Genomic DNA, 20,279 nt, shown 5'->3' with positions numbered 1-20,279 from the left:
ACATCTTTGTTTGCAAACGTTCATTGTGATGAGTCACTGGCGTGGTTCCAGGCCTCTGGCTTCTGCCACACTATCAATACTGGATCCTCACTGGGACTCCTCACTGATAGCCTGTTGTTGTCCTGTGTCATGGAGATCCTGTAGCTTGGGATCTGCAGGACCAGCCCCTTCAAGTGCTCCAGCAGTTCATGGATGGGGTAGATGTTGGGGTGAACCAACTCAAAGCCCTGGGTCTGGGCCTGGGTGGCAGCTGAGTTGGTCAGCTCATGAGCTCTCCTGCACCCACACCCCTAGGGCCAGTTCTCCAGCACTGTCCAGATGAGGGGCGGGGCCAGTCTTGCAGCGCCCTCGGACATCTATATGGCCCCAGGCTGCAACCCAGACCAGGGATGTCTGCATGGCCTTTGGTGGGTCATGTTCATCAACACAGACCCCTGTTGCTGCAGTGCCACGGACCCACAGGCTGGGACTTCACCATGGTGTCACATGAGAGAGCAGGCTACTCACATCAGGCTGTTCCTCACTTCCATCCAGTCTCCATCCCGCCTCTCCTCACTGTGCCCACATCCTTCTGCTTCTCCTCCTCTCCCATCTCTCCACCACTCACCTGCTCTTCTTAGTGGCACTCACGTCTCCGGGTATCTTCTGCTCTACCCACGCTTGGTGGTGGCAGGCAAGGGTCATCTCCAGAATGTCAGGGTTTTAATAGCTCTGTCATATAAAATAGAATTTGTGTGTATATGTGAGATACTGGGATTGGATTTAGGGCTTTCTGCATGCTAGGCAAACACTCTACCACAGGGCTGTATCCCGGCTCATATAGGCTGTATCTATTGTCATGTTTTTTGATACAAGGTCTTGCTATGTAGTTGTGGCTAGCCTGAAATTTGCTAGACTTATTTGCTAGATAGACTAGACTAGGCTGGAATTTATGGTGTCTCTTTCTCGCAAGTACAGACACTACACACAGAGAGAGCCAAGGATAAAGCTATCTGTTGTTGCTTTTGTTCTTGTTTTTGTGAGACAGAATTTCTCTGTGTAGCCCTAGCTGTCTTGGAACTTCCTATAAGAACCAGACTGGCCTTCACTCACAGAGACCCACCTACTACAGCTTCCCAAGTGCCGGAATTAAAGACTTGCACCAATACATGGGCAAAACTTTTTTTTAATCTGAATTGTATTGTCTGTAACTAGTAGAATTCTTCAACTTGCCTTCCATACCACTTTGAAACGTACTGCTCTCATAGCATATGTGTGTGTCCAAGTTTGCATGTGTGTATGTGTGTGTGTGTGTGTGTGTGTGTGTGTGCTCTTGTGTTTCTGTATATGACTGTGTACATTTATGTCTCTGTTTATATCTCTGTATACAAACATATGTATGTGCAAGTTTATATGTGTATGCCTATGTGTGTATGTGTCTCTGTGTTTGTGTCTATATTTCTGTTTTTGTGTCTTTGTTTCTGTATGCATATGTGTGCATGTTTATATGTATGTTATTTTTTATTTATTTATTTATTTATTTATTTATTTATTATATTTACACTGTAGCTGTCCTCAGACACTCCAGTCAGATCTCGTTATGGATGGTTGTGAGCCACCATGTGGTTGCTGGGATTTGAACTCCTGACCTTCGGAAGAGCAGTCGGGTGCTCTTACCCACTGAGCCATCTCACCAGCCCTATATGTATGTTATATGTATCCATACATATGAGTCTATGTGTCTGTACATGCTTTTGTATATATCTGTGGATGTGGATGTATGTCTTTGTGATTGTGCATGTGTGTGTGTTAAGTCTGTGTGTATCCTTTTTTTTTTTTTTACAATTTTTTTATTGCAAGACCAAGGGGGATCTCTTCCCAATGATGGCCGACTAGGCCATCTTCTTATACATATGCAGCTAGAGACATGAGCTCTGGGGGTACTGGTTAGTTCATATTGTTGTTCCACCTATAGGGTTGCAGACCCCTTCAGCTCCTTGGATACTTTCTCTAGCTCTTCCCTGTGTTCCACCCAATAGATGACTGTGAGCATCCACTTCTGTATTTGCCAGGCACTGGCATAGCCTCACAAGAGACAGCTATATCAGGGACCTGTCAGCAAAATCTTGCTGGCATATGCAATAATGTCTGCGTTTGGTAGCTGATTATGGGATGGATCCCTGGGTGGGGCAGTCTCTGGATGGTCTATCCTTCTGTCTCAGCTCCAAACTTTGTCTCTGTAACTCCTTCCATGTGTATTTTGTTCCCTATTCTAAGGAGGAATGAAGTATTCACACATTGGTCTTCCTTCTTCTTGATTCTCATGTGTCTTGCAAATTGTATCTTGGGTATTCTAAGTTTCTGGGGGTAATATCCACTTATCAATGAGTGCATATCATGTGAGTTCTTTTGTGATTTGGTTACCTCACTCAGGATGATATCCTCCAGGTCCATCCATTTCCCTAGGAATTTCATAAATTCATTCTTTTTAATAGCTGAGTAGTACTCCATTGTGTAAATGTACCACATTTTCTGTATCCATTCCTCTGTTGAGGGGCATCTGGGTTCTTTCCAGCTTCTGGCTATTATAAATAAGGCTGCAATGAACATAGTGGAGCATGTGTCCTTCTTACCGGTTGGGACATCTTCTGGATATATGCCCAGGAGAGGTATTGCAGGATCCTCCAGTAGTACTATGTCCAATGTTCTGAGGAACCACCAGACTGATTTCCAGAGTGGTTGTACAAGCTTGCACTCCCACCAGCAATGGAGGAGTGTTCCTCTTTCTCCACATCCTCGCCAGCATCTGCTGTCACCTGAATTTTTGATCTTAGCCATTCTGCCTGGTGTGAGGTGGAAACTCAGGGTTGTTTTGATTTATGGGCAAAACTTTTACAATGTATCAGTCATAGTGGCCACAAAAACTCTTGGTTCCCATGCAACTACCACTTTTTACCTATTTGAGTCTGGGAGAAAGGTCATTTTTGTTTTCAGCCTTCTTTAAGAGTACCAGGGACATCACTAAGGCAGCACATACCACAGGTGTCATACTTACCCAATCCTGGGACACACTCTTTATCCAGAGGGTTGTGGACAGGCATGATGAAACTGCAGCCTCTGGTTTGTGTGTCTGTGGGCATTACATGTGTACAGAAGTCAGATGTGCCCATGGAGGACAGAAGAGGGCATCGGACCCCCTGGTGCTGGAGTTACAGGCGTGTATAAGTAAGCAGACTCCACGCTGGGAATCACGTTCAAGTCTCCTGTAAGATCAACAAGCACTTTTAACCTCTGAACATCTCTTGAGCCCCTCCAGCCACTATTTTCCCTCTTAGATATTTAGTGTTCTAGGCTTAGCTTCAGAGAAAGAATGCCTGAATTAGGGATGTGGAGAATAGCAACAGAAAATTGCTGTTACAGTGCTCTGAATCTACTTAGACTTGACAAAAATCACAATGTGTGTAGGCAGATGAGATCGGTGGCTGTCGCTGTGAACACAGATGAGATCGGTGGCTGTCCAGTTACTGTGAACACAGCTTCATTAGAACACGGTTTCTTAGCCCGTGATGATCCCCCTGCCCCCCATGATCCCTTTTGGAACTCTTGTTTTAGTTCATATTTCTAAGTCTTTCTGGGTTTCTTAATTTCAAAATGGTTTGCTTTCCAACTGAATTGGAAACTCTTCAGGGGAAAATGCATCCTGGATGTGCTCTCACAGACCCCCCAAGAGTATCATACTATGAGCACGTGTGTGGACCGTATGATAAAGCTTGCTGATGATCAGAAGGCCCAGTGTCTCTGGCAAATTTGAGTGTACAAGGTCCAGGAGCATTTGGATAAAGAAACATTCAATAACTGTTATGACAAAGGTCAGGAAGTGTTGCTTCAGATCTGTGTTTACCCTTGAGCAATGATCTAAAAGAAACACAATCTCTTTGAAAACTGCTCAGATTTGTATGGTCTCCAATTTCTTTTTTTTTTTCCATTTTTTATTAGGTATTTAGCTCATTTGGTCTCCAATTTCTAATTCATATTTTGGGAAGGGATTCCCTTTGGGGGATTACATAACCGTAACTTGTTTTTGACAGGGAAGAAAAAAACTAATGAAAGTCTTTCCCAAAGTTTTTATTCTGAAAAAAGTTAAACACCCAGAAAAGTTAAAAGGAGGAGACCAAGCTGGGGATACAGGTCTAGGCACGGTGCTTGTCGAGTACGCCTGAGATCCTAAATTCAGTCCCAAGTACTGGAAACCATTACATTTATCTAATCTGTGTAACTATCTAAAAATAATATTTTTATTTATTATTGTGTTGGGTGGGCAGGATAGACACATATCAAAGCATAGGTGTGGATGTCAGAGGACATCTTTTTTTTTTAAAAAAGACTTATTTTATGTACATGAGTGCTCTGTCTTCATGCACACCAGAAGAGGGCATACAGATGGTTATGAGTCACCATTTGTTGTTGGGGAATTAAATTCAGGACCTTTGGAAGAGCAGCCTGAGTTCTTAACTGCGGAGCCATCTCTCCAACCCCCCTGTATAACTATTATTAGCCATTATTAACAAGCCACAAGGAACAGAACCTGCCACCCACCTACATTTAGCTATTAGCTAGGGTTAACAATCTTCATCTAACCATGTGTTGTTGTTGTTTTGATGTTGTTTTTTTGTTTGTTTCTTTGTTCATTTGTTTGTTTAAGGTGTGGTCTCTCGTCACAGCATTGGCAGCCCTGGAATTCACTATGTAGATCATGCAGGGTTCAAAATCACAGAGATCTGACTGCCTCTGCCTCTTGAGTATTGGTAGGCACCTTCCTGTAAAGGTGTGCACCATCATGTTTCACTTCTAACCATATTTCTGAACCACTGAAAAGAAGTTGAACATTGTCATGACATGTTACACCTAAATACTTCCTCAAGACTCATATAAGAGGTGCATTGTCCTTCAAAGCTGCATTGTTACACCTAAGGCAATGCCTGAATTTCCAGCTCAAACCTAAATGTTAATAATTGTCCCGAGAGTGTGTATTACATATGTTTTAAAAATCATGATCGATTTAACATTTACATTAACACACTATAGGTGACTATGCTGTTGGTGAAGCGCTCATCTACTGGGCACTTACAATGTTCCAAAGTGCATGGCTATCCTGTTTGTCACAAGAAGATTGGGGAGGGTTTTGTTGTGATGTAAAATGCTAAAGTGGGGTGTCTATCTCTGAATACTTTGATAGATTTTAGTGATCTGCCATTACAGTCACTAAACCTTGACTAGTTTTAGGAACTAACTAACTGTGGGATCAATGGTATGGTATCCTTTTCCAGTCTTGGGGAGACACTGTGTGCAAGCATGATGGGAAGGTACCTGAGTTTTTGTGACAGCCTCACTGACTTCTCTAGACACTTGAGTAGGTAGGTATGTTTAACAAGTCTAATTAGCTAATTAATTAGCTTCCTAAAGCCACATGGTGCAAGACAACAAACTCAGTTTATGTTCATCCTACCTGTTCATTGTACACAGATGTACGTGAGTGTATGTATGCATGTACGAATGCATGCACAAGTGTATGCATGTGTGTGCAGTGAGCATGACCCAGACTGCAAGTAAGTAGACTATGTGATGACATTAGGTCAGATATCTTTCTCTACCACTTGCCACCTTATTTGTTTGTTTGTTTGTTTGTTCGTTTAAAAGAGTCTCTTATTGGGCTAGAGATAGATGGGGTATTTAGCAATCCCAGGTGGCCTTGGAGCCCACCTGTCTGTGCCTCCCAGTGCTGGGATTGCAGGCTCACCTATCCCCAACTTCTACGTGGTTGTTACAGATCTGAGCTCAGGTCCTCGTGCTAGCATAGCAAGAGCTTCACTGCCCTCCTCATCTCTCAGTCCCAGATTTTATTTCAACATTTTACATGGCTCTAAATGAACATCAAGGGGAAAAGAGTTTCCTATCTGTCTTGCTTGGCTAGAGCATGTATTAAATCTGGACACCAAACTAGCCAGGACCAGTACCAAACACTGGGTTTAGGATCCAGACAATTTTTCTTGTCTTTTCTCGGGTCACGGAATTTTCAAAACCCAGAATCACATAGATACAGAAATAAACAGTGATCACATTTGAACCTCCCCATCTCTGGCAAGACATTGCGGGTGAGTGTTGCAATGGGGGTCACAGATCCACACTTTCATCAGGTTTTGATACACGGGTTGGTAAATACTCTGTGATGGGAAGGTAGTCCTTCCTGTCATTTACTGACCTAAAGTGTTTTCTGATTTTGGAGAGTCAGTTTTCTGTGGATTATTAAAAAAACAAAACAAAACAAAACACATTTGTACTTTAGAAGAGACAGACAATTGAGGAGAGTGATTCTTAAATCACAAATATGATTTTCGTGACACACTATAGGAGAATCTCAACTCAGAGTTGGACAACTGGCTCAGCAATTAAGAGCACTGGCTGTTGGCCGGGCGTGGTGGCGCACGCCTTTAATCCCAGCACTCGGGAGGCAGAGGCAGGCGGATTTCTGAGTTCAAGGCCAGCCTGGTCTACAAAGTGAGGTCCAGGACAGCCAGGGCTATACAGAGAAACCCTGTCTCGAAAAACCAAAAAAAAAAAAAAAAAAAAAAAGAGCACTGGCTGTTCTTCCAGAGGACCCAAGTTCAATTCCCAGCAAGCACATGGCAGCTCACAACTTTCTGTAACTCCATTTCCAGATGATCTGACATCCTCACATGGACATACTTACAGACAAAACACCAATGCACATTAAATAAATAAATAAATAAATAAATAAATAAATAAATAAATAAATAAATAATTTCAAGGGGGAAAAAAAGGACTTCAAAGCCAGGTAGTGCTGATGGTGATAGATGCCTTTGATCCTAGCACTTGGGAGGCAGAGGCAGGTGCATCCCTGTGAATTCAAGGTTGAAGACAGCCTGGACTGGAGAGCTAGTTCCAGGACAGCCAAAGCTACACACCCTGTATCAAAAAACCAAAACCAAAACCAAAACAAAAGCAAACAGAAAGAAAGAAGGGAAAGAGAGGAAAAAAAGAGAAATTGGAAGCTCACATTCTCACCCCACATACTCTAGGAGTTCACATTCTCACCTGGGGGTTCACATTCTCACCCTGCACACTCTGGGGGTTCACACTCTCACCCCACACACTCTGGGGGTTCACACTCTCACCCCACATACTCTGGGGGTTCAATTCTCACCCCACACATGCTGGGGGTTCACACTCTCACCCCGCACACTCTGGGGGTTCACACTCTCACCCTGCATACTCTGGGGGTTCAATTCTCACCTCACACACTCTGGGGGTTCACATTCTCACCCCGCATACTCTGGGGGTTCAATTCTCACCCCACACACTCTGGGGGTTCACATTCTCACCCCGCATACTCTGGGGGTTCAATTCTCATCCCACACACTCTGGGGGTTCACACTCTCACCCTGCATACTGCCACACACTGCTGCTTATCATTCCACCTTCAGCTGTGGGACTGTGGGGACCTCCCTGTTGCAAGTGCTAAGGTAGAAAAAAGCCAGGCTTACTGAGGGGAGATGTCACAAGCAGCTGACGGAGGATTCTTGTACTCTGTTCAGGCAGAAATCTACAACAGGCAAGGTACATGTCACTTAGTGTTGGAGGCTTCAAGCACTGCGTGCCAGTAGCTTGTGATCTAAGCTCAAAACCCCAATGTTTATGGCTCTGGGGCCAGAGTGCCATGTGCCTGTGGTTCCAGAAGTTAAAAGCCAAAGACTAGCTACCTAGATATGAAGAAAGGCCAATTTGAAGCCAGGCTGGATCCCAGCACCACAGTGTACAGTCTGATGGCATTAAGTCGTTACTTTGATGTGTGACTGTCACACATCTATAGCTCGGGTTTCGTGTCTTCCTGCATGCTGAAACAGAGGTCCAGACAGGATAAAGCTATGCAGAGAAAGAGTTCCCAGATCTATACAGGAGACATGTAAATCTCTGGCTAAGTAACAATCTTTGTAGTCCTAAAGTGGATCTCTGTGAGGCTGAGCGCAGAAGAGCTGACCAGCGCGGGAGTATATGATCCTCAGAGCACGCAGAGGGTCTCAAGAGGTTCAGAGTCTACACAACCTGAAGAGAGAACTCACGAGGCCATTGAGAGTCGTCAGTAGGGGAAGCTGAGCAACGCTAATCCAGCACTGTTATAGTAAGCTCAATTCCAGCTGTCTGCAACAGAATTAAACATCAACTGTGTGGCCAAAACATGGTGGCACAGCCTGTAATCATGACACTCAGAGGCTGAAGAGGGACGATCACAAGTGTCAGGAGAGTCTGGGCTGCACATGTTATTTATGTATAAATAAAATTATATATATAAATTTAAATGTTGGGGCTGGAGAGATGGTTCAGTGGTTAAGAGCTCTGGCATTCTTCCAGAGGACCCAGGTTCAATTCCCAGTATCCACATGGCAGCTCACAACTGTAATTACAGTTCCAAGGGCTCTAACACCCTCACACAGACAAAATTTAAATAAGATATTTTAGAATTAAATATATGCATATATGTATATAAATACGCATGTATATGTGTCTGTATGCATATACATACACTTTTTTTTTTTTTGGTTTTTTTCGAGGCAGGGTTTCTCTGTATATCCCTGGCTGTCCTGGAACTCACTCTGTAGACCAGGCTGGCCTTGAACTCAGAAATCTGCCTGCCTCTGCCTCCCGAGTGCTGATATTAAAGGCGTGTGCCACCATGCCCGGCCACCTTTTTCTTATTTGAGACAGGCCCTCATGTAGCACAGGCTGGCCTCAAACTTGATATGTAGCTGAGGATGACCTTGAATTAGGAACTCTCCTTTCTCCACCTTTCAAGCACTAGGATTGTAAGGGCGAGTCACCATACCTGACTCAAAATTATGCATCTTTAATACTTAATAGTACGTAAGATACACTGCTCAACTCCATAGTTATATTCCTTTTTCACTTTGGCTCACCTTAAGTATTAATGCCACCAAGTAGGAAATTACACTTGATTCAAAGCAGTATAGGGCAGTCTGGGAAGATGTGAGAAGACAGACAGACACATGGTACCTGAGCACAGGTAACCAGCCACATGGAAGAATGTAGGTTAAAACAAATAGATTATCTTTACACACACACACACACACAGCAGTATGGGGCATGAACAATGTAGAAAAGTAGGTGGAAGCCGGGTGTGGTGGCTCACACCTTTAATCACAGCACTTGGGAGGCAGAGGTAGAGGCAGGCAGATTTCTGAGTTTGAGGCCAGCCTAGTCTACAAAGTGAGTTCCAGGACAGCCAGAGCTACACAGAGAAACCCTGTCTCGAAAAAAAAAAAAACAAAAAACAAAAAAAAAAAAAGAAAAGTAGGTGGACCCAAAGTATATTTTATGCTTGAGTTGGGAAAGGGACAACAAGATGTCTTCTTTATTTAAAGTCTTAAATGATGAGCTGTGGAGGTGACTCAGTGCTGTCCTTCCAGAGGACCCAGTTCAATTCCCAGCACCCATATCAGGAGCTCACAACTACCTGTAACTCCAGCTCCAGGGAACCTGTCCTCCTCCTCTGCTCTCTGCAGACTCCTACCCCCTGCACGCCACATACACCACACACACACACACACACACACACACACACACACACACACACACACACACACACACGCCCGGCATACACTCACACAGATATGTATGCAAACATGTAAATAAAAATACTTGTACGCCAGGCGTGGTGGCGCACGCCTTTAATCCCAGCACTCGGGAGGCAGAGGCAGGCTGATTTCTGAGTTCGAGGCCAGCCTGGTCTACAAAGTGAGTTCCAAGACAGTCAGAGCTATACAGAGAAACCCTGTCTCGAAAAACCAAAAAAATAAAAAAATAAAATAAAAATACTTGTAAAAATGCCTGGAATGGTGGCACATGCTTTTAGTCACAGCACTTGGGAGGCAGAGGCAGGCGGACTTCTGTAAGTTCGAGGTCAGCCTGGTGTACAAAGTAAGTTCCAGGACAACTAGGGCTGATATACAGAGAAACCCTATCTTGAGAAAACAAAACAAAACAAAACAAACAAACAAAAACTTTTTAAAATCTAAATGAAACATCTACTATTAAAGAATAGATTCTAGGTCAGAACCCAGAAAGTCTTACCCAAGTGTTTGAAACCTTCTGGATGAGGCTATGTTAAAGACCATTTCCTGCGGTTTGTGGAGTGGCACAGACCTGAAATCTCAAGTGAGAAGGTGGAGCAGGAGGCATGCTGGGAGTTCAAGATCATGCCGGACTACATACTAAGTTTGAAGTCAGTCTGGTCTGCGTGAAACAAAACGCGGTCTCAAAAAATAAACACAACCCCCATAAACAAATAACCAGCCACAGACATTCTCTCTAGTCGTGTGTTATACAAATTCCCTGTTAGTGTTTATCAGTGCCATTGATCTCAGCGTTAGAGAGAAGGAGGCAAGAAGATCGGGCATTCAAGGCGATGGCAGCCATAGCAACTTTGAAGCTAGCCTGGGCTGGATGAGACACTGCTCCTCCCCACCCCCCTCACGTCCCCCCAAAAAGATAAAAAATAGGAGACTGCCATTCCTGATTGCTCTTAAAAGTTTCTGCACTATGCTCTCCCTCCCACAAGGACATAGGAAGCTACCATCGTCTGAACAGTGCTTCCTCAAGCCTGTCCTAGAACACTGTCAGCTTTGTGTAAGAATTTATCAGAAATATATATGTTTAGACTTCATCCCACTGAATCAGCAACTCTGGGATTGAGTACCAGGTCTGTGTTTTACTAATCTGAGGGAATTCGGGTGCCTACTCAGTGGTTAAAAATATAACTGGAGTGTTCATTACTAGACATTAGCATCATAAGACCACAATCTTTGTCAGAAAATTTTGCATGAAGAAGAAAATTTGCATGGAGAAGAAGAGGAGGAGGAAGAAGAGTAAGAGAAAGAAGAAGGAAGAGGAGGAAAAGGAAGAAGAGGAAGAAGAGGAAGAGGAGGAGGAAGCAGAGGAAGAGGAAATGGACTTGGGGGAGCAGATTGAAGGTGTGGTTCAGGTTGGTTGTGGAGCACTTGCCAAGGATGGACAAGGTCTTGGATTCAATTCTCAGCATCACATAAAACCAGGTGTGCTGACACATGTCTGTAATCCTACTACTCTGGAGATGGAGAAAAAAGGAGCATAAGTTCAAGGTCACTTTGCCTATAAAATGAGTTTGAGGTCAGTCTGGAATTCATAAGACCCTGTCTCAAAAACAAAACAACAACAACAACAAAACAAAAACCAACCAAACAAGCAAACACCCCAGAACAACAACATCAAAGGAATCACTTCAGTCACATGAAATGTTTGGGATGGGCAAAAGTGGACTGTGTGTCGTAGTTGCGGATGCTCATGTCCACTCTCCCTCTCTTAGACTTCACCTTGCAGGCCAGGCTACTCAGGAAGAAGTCCTTTCTTTGTGTTACTATTACAGCAAGAAAAATAAAAGGAAACAGAAGCCGGGCGGTGGTGGTGCACACCTTTAATCCCAGCACTTGGGAGGCAGAGGCAGGTGGATTTCTGAATTTGAGGTCAGCCTGGTCTACAAAGTGAGTTCCAGGACAGTCAGGGCTACACAGAGAAACCCTGTCTCAAAAAAAAAAAAACAAAAAAACAAAAAAGCAAAAAAACAAAAACAAAACAAAAAGGGAGACAGAAAAGACAATGGAAGAGTTGTCTTTTTTCCATTTTTATTCCACTTTATTTATTTACTTATTGACTTTTTGAGATAGGGCTTCATATATCTTTGAGATAAGGCCTATGTATCTTTGGCTGGTCTTGATTTCATGGAGACATGACTGCCTCTGCCTTTTGAGTGCTCAGATTAAAGACTTAGGATGCTGTGCCCAATATTTTCTTTAAAAAAGTGTTTAATAATTTGTATCTGGAGCAAGTGCGCTGGCTCAGCAGGTAAAGATAGCTGTCGCCACCCTAAGAATGTGAGCTCCAATCTGGAGGACCTGCATGGTAAATGGAGAGACCCAGTCCCCATGCTGTCTTCTGATCTCCACATGTATGACACATGTATGCTTGTGCATATACACACAAAATAAATACATAAAATGCAATGAAATAACTTGCATCTAGAATGGGCAGTTGATATTTGATATCTGCATCTGTCTTGCAGTCTTCAAAAGTAGCTACACTTTTGAATCAGGAGAATGAGGATAGTAGATGCTGGTGAGGATGTGGAGAAAGAGGGACACTCCTTCATTGTTGGTGGGACTGCAGGTACAATCAATCACTCTGGAAATCAGTTTGCCAGTTCCTCAGAAAACTGGACATAGTACTACTGGAAGATCCAGCAATACCTCTCCTGGGCATAGACCCAGAAGATGCTCCAACTTGAAGAGCAACTTGGACACATGCTCCACTATGTTCATATCAGCCTTATCTATAATAGCCAGAAGCTGGAAAGAACCCAGATGCCCCTCAACAGAGGAATAGATACAGAAAATGTGGTACATTTACACAATGGAGTACTATGCAGCAATTAAAAACAATGAATTTATGAAATTCTTAGACAAATGGATGTATCTGGACGATATCATCCTGAGTGAGGTAACCCAATCACAAAAGAACTCACTTGATATGCACTCACTGATAAATGGATATTAGCTCAGAAGCTCAGAGTAACCAAGATACAATTTGCAAAACACATGAAACTCAAGAAGAAGGAAGACCAAAGTGTGGATACTTCAATCCTTCTTAGAAGGGGGAACAAAATACCCATGGAAGGAGTTACAGAGACAAAGTGTGGAGTAGAGACTGAAGGAATGACCATCTAGAGATTGCCCCACCTAGGGATCCATCCCATAAACAGCCACCAAACCCAGACACTATTGCAGATGCCAACAAGATTTTGCTGACAGGAGCCTGATATAGCTCTCTCCTGAGAGGCTCTGCCAGTGCCTGGCAAATACATAAGTGGATGTTCACAGTCATCCATTGGACGGAGCACAGAGTCCCCAATAAAGGAGCTAGAGAAAGTACCCAAGGAGCTGAAGGGGTTTGCATCCCCCTAGGAGGAACAACAATATGAACTAACCAGTACCCCCAGAGCTCCCTGGGACTAAGCCACCAATTAAAGAAAACACACAGAGGGACCCGTGGCTCTATCTGCAGAGGTAGCAGAGGATGGCCTAGTTGGTTATCAATGGGAGAAAAGGCCCTTGGTCTTGTGAAGGTTCTATGCCCCAGTATAAGGAAATGCCAGAGCCAGGAAGCAGGAGTGGGTGGGTTGAAGAGCAGGGCGAGGTGGGAGAGGATAGGGGAATTTTGGAGAGGAAAATAGGAAAGGGGATAACAATTGAAATGTCAATAAAGGAAATATCTAATAAAAAAAAGAGAGTTCTATGAAGCGGGCTTCTCTCACCTCCTTTAACTGAGAGGCTGAGAGAGGAGTGTGTCGGTCATTCCAATTGCAGGGGTCCCTGTCGGTGCACAAGGAAACAGCAGGATAATTAAATTTATTTATTTTTTTTTGTCATTTGCTACTGTGGTGATTTGAATATGATTGGCCCAGGGAGGGGCACTATGATGAAGTGTGGCCTTGTGGGAGGAAGTGTGCCACTGTGGTGGTGGGCTTTGAGACCCTTCTCGGAACTGCCTAGAAGTCAGTCCTCTCCTGGCTGCAGTTAGATCAAGATGCAGAACTCTCAGCTCCTCCTCCACCATCATGTGTACCTGGATGCTGCCATGCCATGATGATAGTGGACTGAAGCTCTGACACTATAAGCCAGTCCTAATTAAATGTTATTCCAATATAAGACTTGCCTGGGCCATGGTGTCTCTTCACAGCAATGTAAGCCCTAAGACAACTACCTACTAACCCACCTTGCGTCAGCTCAGTGAGGGGAAATGGGGTCTCTGCCCTCAATAATTTTTTTAAAAGAAACATTTATTTTCATATTATGTGTGAATAGGTGTTTTGTCTTTGTGTATGTCTGTGCACCACATGCATGCTTGATGCCTAGAGAGGTCAGAGGAGGGTGTCAGATCCAACTAGACTTATGGATGGTTTAGAACAGTCTGAATACAGTCAAGGACTGTACATTGAAACAGAGACCTGAGCACTGGGACTTTTGGAGAACAGAGTCTGGACCTGCCAGGCATGTCTGCAGCTATCTTCTCAGCCTGGAACTTGGGAGCCAAACAACACACCTAAACACTATGACTGAAGAGAGCAAGGCCATGCAAGAACACAAGGAAGGGAAGACTTTTGGTGGAGAGCCCAAGCTACCTCCATACATTGAGTGCAGGAAACAAAACTGAGGAGGAGCCAGTACATGTGTACATTTCTGTTAAGAAAACAGTATTTGTACCTAACAGAAACGTTTTGGGAGAGAAGCGGGGAGAAATATTAGTGCGACCTGAAGAAAGGAGTCTGGTGACTGTTGGGCACAGTGTAGGATTTTAGCCTGGGAACACGGAGTGTTAGACCACTCACCCAGTAGGCACAGGGTGTGGGGTTATGTTTTAGCAACAAAGGGGAGAGGAGAAAGTGTTAGGGTCGATGATTCGATGAAGAATGATAACCTAGATTCAAATAGTATGTAAACGCAGAGTAAATTGTACGAGAGGACAAAAAGCACAAACAGCACAGCACAGACAGACAGACAGACACAGAAGGACATCCCCAGGAAAATAAAAACAAACAGAAAGGCTGTCTCAGATGGTCTTCCTCCTTATGCGTGGGAGCCCCATAGACCCACAGCCAGTTCAGTTGAGAACTAGCAAGCTCTCCAGCTCCTCGTATAGGGTTGAGAGCATCCTCAGTTGCCCCTGGCCAGGTGACAAAATACTTGTCTGCTTTGTCCCTCTCAGCCTCCAGATTAAACCCAAACCAGAAACACGGAGATGGACAGAACAAAAGACAACCGGGCACCCAGTCTTACCAATCGGAAAAACCCTGCACTGTTCGGGTCAGGGGTCTCCAGAAGATCCCAGACAAGAGCCCCCAAATGTAAGGGTCCATGACTTACCAAGGAATGATATCCCAGTCTCAAATAGTATGCAAACACAAAGAATATTTCATCCTGCAGAAGTCCAGCATGCTGGGGTCTCCCATTATCAAGATAGAAAGAGACCCCCAAGGGAGCTTGCAGGCCTGATTAGGCACATTAGGGAATTCCGGGGTATGATCTCTATGTTAATCTGTTGAGTCCATCTCTACAAACATGAACATTCCCTTACAGGGTGTGGGGGCTGGAAACTTTCTGGGAAGATCTGGGAACTGTTACTGAGGAAGAAGCTGAGGAAGTCTGGAAACTGCTGCTGACCCATGGTCCTTGCTTCAGGCCAGGTGGCTGGGACATTCCATTACCTGGATGTGAAGGCTCGAGCCTGGGAATCTTTCTATTTGTAATTGACTTGCCTGGATTGCCCAGTTTTTAGGCCTAGTCTCTTTAACTGCCAAGGTGAAGTCTGTCATGGAATCAGCCTTCTCAAAAGGAACTGGGGAGAGGATGAGGGAGGAAGGAAGGGGAGGGGGACCCGTTCTTACTGAATGCTCTTTGGATTGGAGGGTTCTGTGGGAGGGAGGGTAGTTCGTAGTGCTTGTGCCTATTTGGATTTTTGTGCTGTTTGTCTCTTGCCCTCTGGCACGTCGTGACGATTCTACCACTTTCCCACCATTTTCTGGAGTCTCATAGAAGCTGGAGCTAGGCTGGAGATCAGCAAGCCTTAACAATCCACCAGTGTCTGCCTTTCTCTTCCATCATGCTGCCCCCACCCCCCCACCCCCCCCCGGTTGGGGCTATAGGACCACATCTGGAGATCTGAAAGGAAGGTTGCTGTGCCTGCAGCAACAAGCTCTTACTGGCTGAGCCATCACCTCAGGACCTATTTTTGGTTGTCTTGTTTGAGACTGGGTCCCGCTATGCAGTCAGGCTGGCCTGGAGCTGGTAGCCCTCCTCTGCCCTCAGCCTCTGAAGACTGCATTGCCACACCCAGCTTCCACCAGCGTACAGCTATTGACTTATGTACTAAGTGATTACATGACCTACTTAAGAATAAAATAAAGTATATAGGTTGAGGAGGGATTTAAGGATCTTAATCCTTTCTTCTAAGAGGCATCATGATAAAGCGTCTTGGTTTGGGCCAGCTGGTGGTGGCTCACACCTTTAGTGCTAGCTTTTAATCCCAGCACTTGGGAGGCAGAGGCAGGAGGATCTCTGAGTTTGAGGCCAGCCTGGTCTACAGAGTGAGTTCAAGGACAGCTAGGGCTACACAGAGAAACCCTGTCTCAGAAAAACACAACTCAACAACAACAAAAGAGACTTGGTTTTGGAGGTTGCTTTTTGAGTTTTTAATTTTTTTTCCTTCAGACCTGAATTTGAAACCAGATCTGCTATTTACTTCTTTTGTGATCTTGACCAAGTTTCTTAAGTTTGAGAGCCTCAGTTTTGGCGTTAATACAATCAATATAACAAAAGCTACATTGTGTAGATTGGGCATGACCTAACCTGCCCTGTGTTTGCTAAATGAGACTTCTCTTATTCTGTGGACCCCATGAGAGCTGCTACCCATGACTACCAAGTAAGAGCTGGCTGTTGATGAAACGGAATCTGAGTTATGAATCAGGCCTAAAAGAGTCTCGGTTATATAGATCAGAATCTCTAATACCTGTGAAGGAAAAGTAATCTTAGGGGAGTTTGGAGTCTTCGGGTACAAGGAGGCAGTTCTGAGAGACTATGCAATAGACTATGCAGTTGCTGACATCAACGCCACCCAGTCATTTCCCGTGGTTCTCCCATCTCAGGTCTGACTCCCCCCCTTATCACCTTGATCCTTGCAAGAGCTCCTGAGTCATGCACCTGAGTCTTTGTCTCAGACTAGGGAAAACCTAAGCTAAAAGTGGAACCTGCTTACTCTCACTGAAAACAGTCTGCAGCTGATGCCACGGGCCTCTGCCCACGAGCTTCAGGCCTTACTCCTGCCAATCCTGTGTCCTCCCTCGGCTGGGAGCTTTGTCACCCTCAGCCGCCATGTTCTTCTGTCCTGTGTGACTTGCTGTCTTTTCACTTTCTTTCTTAAATTTACACACACATTCAGACAGAGTATAGATACCGAAAGGTCTCAGGACTTTGCTCTAGAATGCTCTATGTAGATGAGGCCTCAAAATTGCAGCACTCCTGGTCCTCCCAAGGGCTGGGATGAGAGGCACAAGTGTATCAGGATACACCTGCCTTCCTTTGTTTCTCACAGGTGTCAGTTAGTCCTGGCTGACCTCAAACTCACTACTGCAGTCGACTGGCCTTGAACTCCTGATCTTCCTTTTTCCACCTTCTGGAAGGTTGGGGTTTGTAGTGGCTATTCCTGGTTGTCCACTTGACTATATTTGGAATGAACTACAATCCAGAATTGGAAGGCTCACAAGTGACCCTTATCTGGAGGCTTGGAGATCTTTATCTGGATCTTGGTTTGGAGATCCTTATCTGGATCTTGGTTTGGAGATCCTTATCTGGATCTTGGTTTGGAGATCTTGAGCCATAGTGACTATGGATTCCAGAAGATTGAATCTCCGAGTTTAAGAACCACACCTTTAATCTGGGCTACACCTTTCATCTGGGATTAAAGGTGTGGTGGAACACACCTTTAATCTGGGCTACACCTTCTGCTGGAGACAATATAAGGACATTGGAAGAAGGGAGTCTAGCTCTTGCTCCTTTGCCTGCTTGCTGCGTGAGACTGAGTAACTGCTAGATCCTTGGACTTCCATTCACAGCTGCGACTGAACCATTGTTAGGAATTGGGCTGCCGACTGTAAGTCATCAATAAATTCCTTTACTATCTAGAGACTGTCCATAAGGTCTGTGACTCTAGAGAACCCTGACTAATACAGGGTTACAGGTGTGTGCCATCACGGTCAGCTTGCTTTATTTGTGTTTGTTTTTATTATTTAGCAAGTTCAATATTTTTGAGATGGTATTGTACAACGGAGCTCAGGCTTGTCCCATGCTTGCAATCTCCTGCTTCTGTGCCTGGAGCGCTGGGATTACAAGTGCCCCACCCCCAACAGTTGTTTCACTTTCCTGATGGAGGCAGAGGTTTCCCTGAGGTTTCTGCCTTTCAGAATGTTGAAAAAGGAAGACCAAAGTCATCTTTGACTAAAGTGGTAATGAGTTTGAGGTCAGCCAAGACTAAATGTCACCCTGTGACAAACAAATTTATGGTTAATCAAGGTCAAGAATATTAAACAGAACATTCTAAACATAAGCAATCTATAAACTTTAAATCACACCCTGACTGATACTATAATATACTATCAGTATATCATCTGCATGATAGTGTCTGCCAATGGCACCTGATTCTGCCCTGGGAGTGAATCAGCTAATCAACTGTGAGAGCCAAAGTTATGATTTAAGTTTCTCTGTGCCTAAGAGGTCCATGAAACAGAACTCTCTCTAGCTTGCAAGCCCCTTGCCCAAGGGCAAGTACTCCCTGAAATGTTGAAGGCTGATGTTAATAGGAGATAACTAACACACGTTCTCACTCCCCTAAATGTGTTTACTTGACCCAACGACACCAGCTGTGATCACATGGAGATGGGGGGGGGGTATGAGCAGGAAATATGTCAGGAGGTACACTTGCCCCTGATTGGGTGTGGGTGGAAGGGGTGGGTTACGCAGGCAGGAAGTGAGTCTGGATCTTCTCTTGCCCTGATTGGACCTGATGAAAAATATGGAAATCCGTGGGTTTGCTTTTTAAGCCTCTGCAAAACATGGCTCGTGGCCATTTCTTGGTGACACTAGAACGGTCCTGGCCAGACTACATCCTCCTGGCAAGTATTTAATTAAAGCTTGCTTCAACCTTGGCTCAAATTTTCAGTAGTGATCTTATTCTAGACCTTCAGCTTCGCCTTCATGGAGCCACAGCTGCTGTGCCTAACGAGGTTTTATTTTACTTAATAATGACACCAAGAATGGTCCTGTTGGCAATTCGGATATGCCAAAGAGAAGCCATAAAGTGCAGCCCTCTTCCCTTGGGATGACATAGCAAGGGTACTTACCGCCAAGCCTGACGACATTGTAATAGCAGGAGTATGTGTCAGGGCTGCTCACCGATGGCAGATAGGAAGCAGAGAGAAATGGCAGAGAACACGTCACAGCCTCCAAAGACATGTCCCCAGTCACCTTCCTCCAGATGGGCCCACTCTCCCGCAGTCTTACTACTTCCCCAGACAGCATGGCCAAATGGGGATCAAGCATTTCACACAGGAGCTGGGGAGGAGGGTGTGACTTTCATAGTCAAGCCACGACATGGAGCAATGTGTGGAAGGTTCCAGAGCATTCAAACTCCTCTGTTGTTGTTATTGTTTCGAGACAGGATTTCTCTGTGTAGCCTAGATGCCCTGGAACTCATTCTGTATACCAGGCTGGCCTCGAACTCACAGAGATACACCTTCCTCTGCCTCCTGAGTACTGGTATTAAAGATATGTGCCACCACAGCCCAGCAAGCATTTGAACTCTTGTCCTGCTGACTCAGGGTGGGCAGCCCTCCTAGGGCCAGCCTAGAAACTAAGCTTTCTCATATCCAAAAGTTTTAACCCAGTTTGAGCTCCAGGTCCCACCTCCTACTTCCTAGGGTTGAATGGGCTGCAACTTCCAACCCTGTCATTCTCTAAGCACTGGGTCTTTCTGTAACCCAGCCCAATGGTATCATACCATGTCATGAGTTGTCTCATTAGAATACACTCAGGTGTGAGCCAAAGGGAGTTGGTAGGATAGCATCATCCCCAGAAAGTGAACCGGAGAAGCAACAAGGAGGACATGGCTGCTCCTAGGTCTGGTGGAGGAGGTTTATTGTAGATAAAGCATAGTCAGGGGCAGAGTCATCTAGGAGAGTCCAGAGTGAGCAGGACCCTGAGCTGGGCCACGTGAGGAGAGGGGAGAGGAGAGAGCCTGAGACCAGGAGAGTGAAAGGTAGACAAAAAAGGCCAGGCAACCAAATGTTGGATTATATAGGGAAGGACAGCTAGGGAAGGGCATCCCAGCCCCTGAGCTGGAGAAGTTTAGGATAGGGGGCATGGTATGCCAGCCACACCCTGTAACAGGTAAGAAAGGACTGAGGCATTCTGGGACAACATGGCATCCAGGTCTGATTTGATATGTTAAGCAGGTAATTCAGTTAGCCTTTTGCCTGGGTTTGAAACCTAACACTCAGTAGCTTCAAGGGTTTTAGAAACTTCGTTTAAGAACCAAATTATAACAAATGTGCTCCCATTGTCTATCTCTCA

At 44.8% G+C, this 20,279-nt stretch overlaps 1 long non-coding RNA gene across 1 annotated transcript in view; it reads right to left on the bottom strand.

Annotated features, from left to right (window-relative positions):
• Positions 1-239: 239 nt before the first annotated feature.
• Gm41143 overlaps positions 240-20,279 on the bottom strand; it is a 30,638-nt gene continuing 10,598 nt past the window's right edge. The window contains exons 2-3 of the long non-coding RNA XR_874578.1: positions 3,035-3,242; positions 240-711 (exon numbers count right to left, since the gene is read on the bottom strand). This is a non-coding gene — a long non-coding RNA (predicted gene, 41143). The remainder of the gene's footprint in view (positions 712-3,034; positions 3,243-20,279) is intronic.

Source organism: Mus musculus, chromosome 14 (genome assembly GCF_000001635.26).
Source record: "Mus musculus strain C57BL/6J chromosome 14, GRCm38.p6 C57BL/6J".
Classification (NCBI taxonomy): domain Eukaryota; kingdom Metazoa; phylum Chordata; class Mammalia; order Rodentia; family Muridae; genus Mus; species Mus musculus.
The sequence above is the reverse complement of the archived record's forward strand: the minus strand, read 5'-3'. Positions and strand labels throughout refer to the sequence as shown.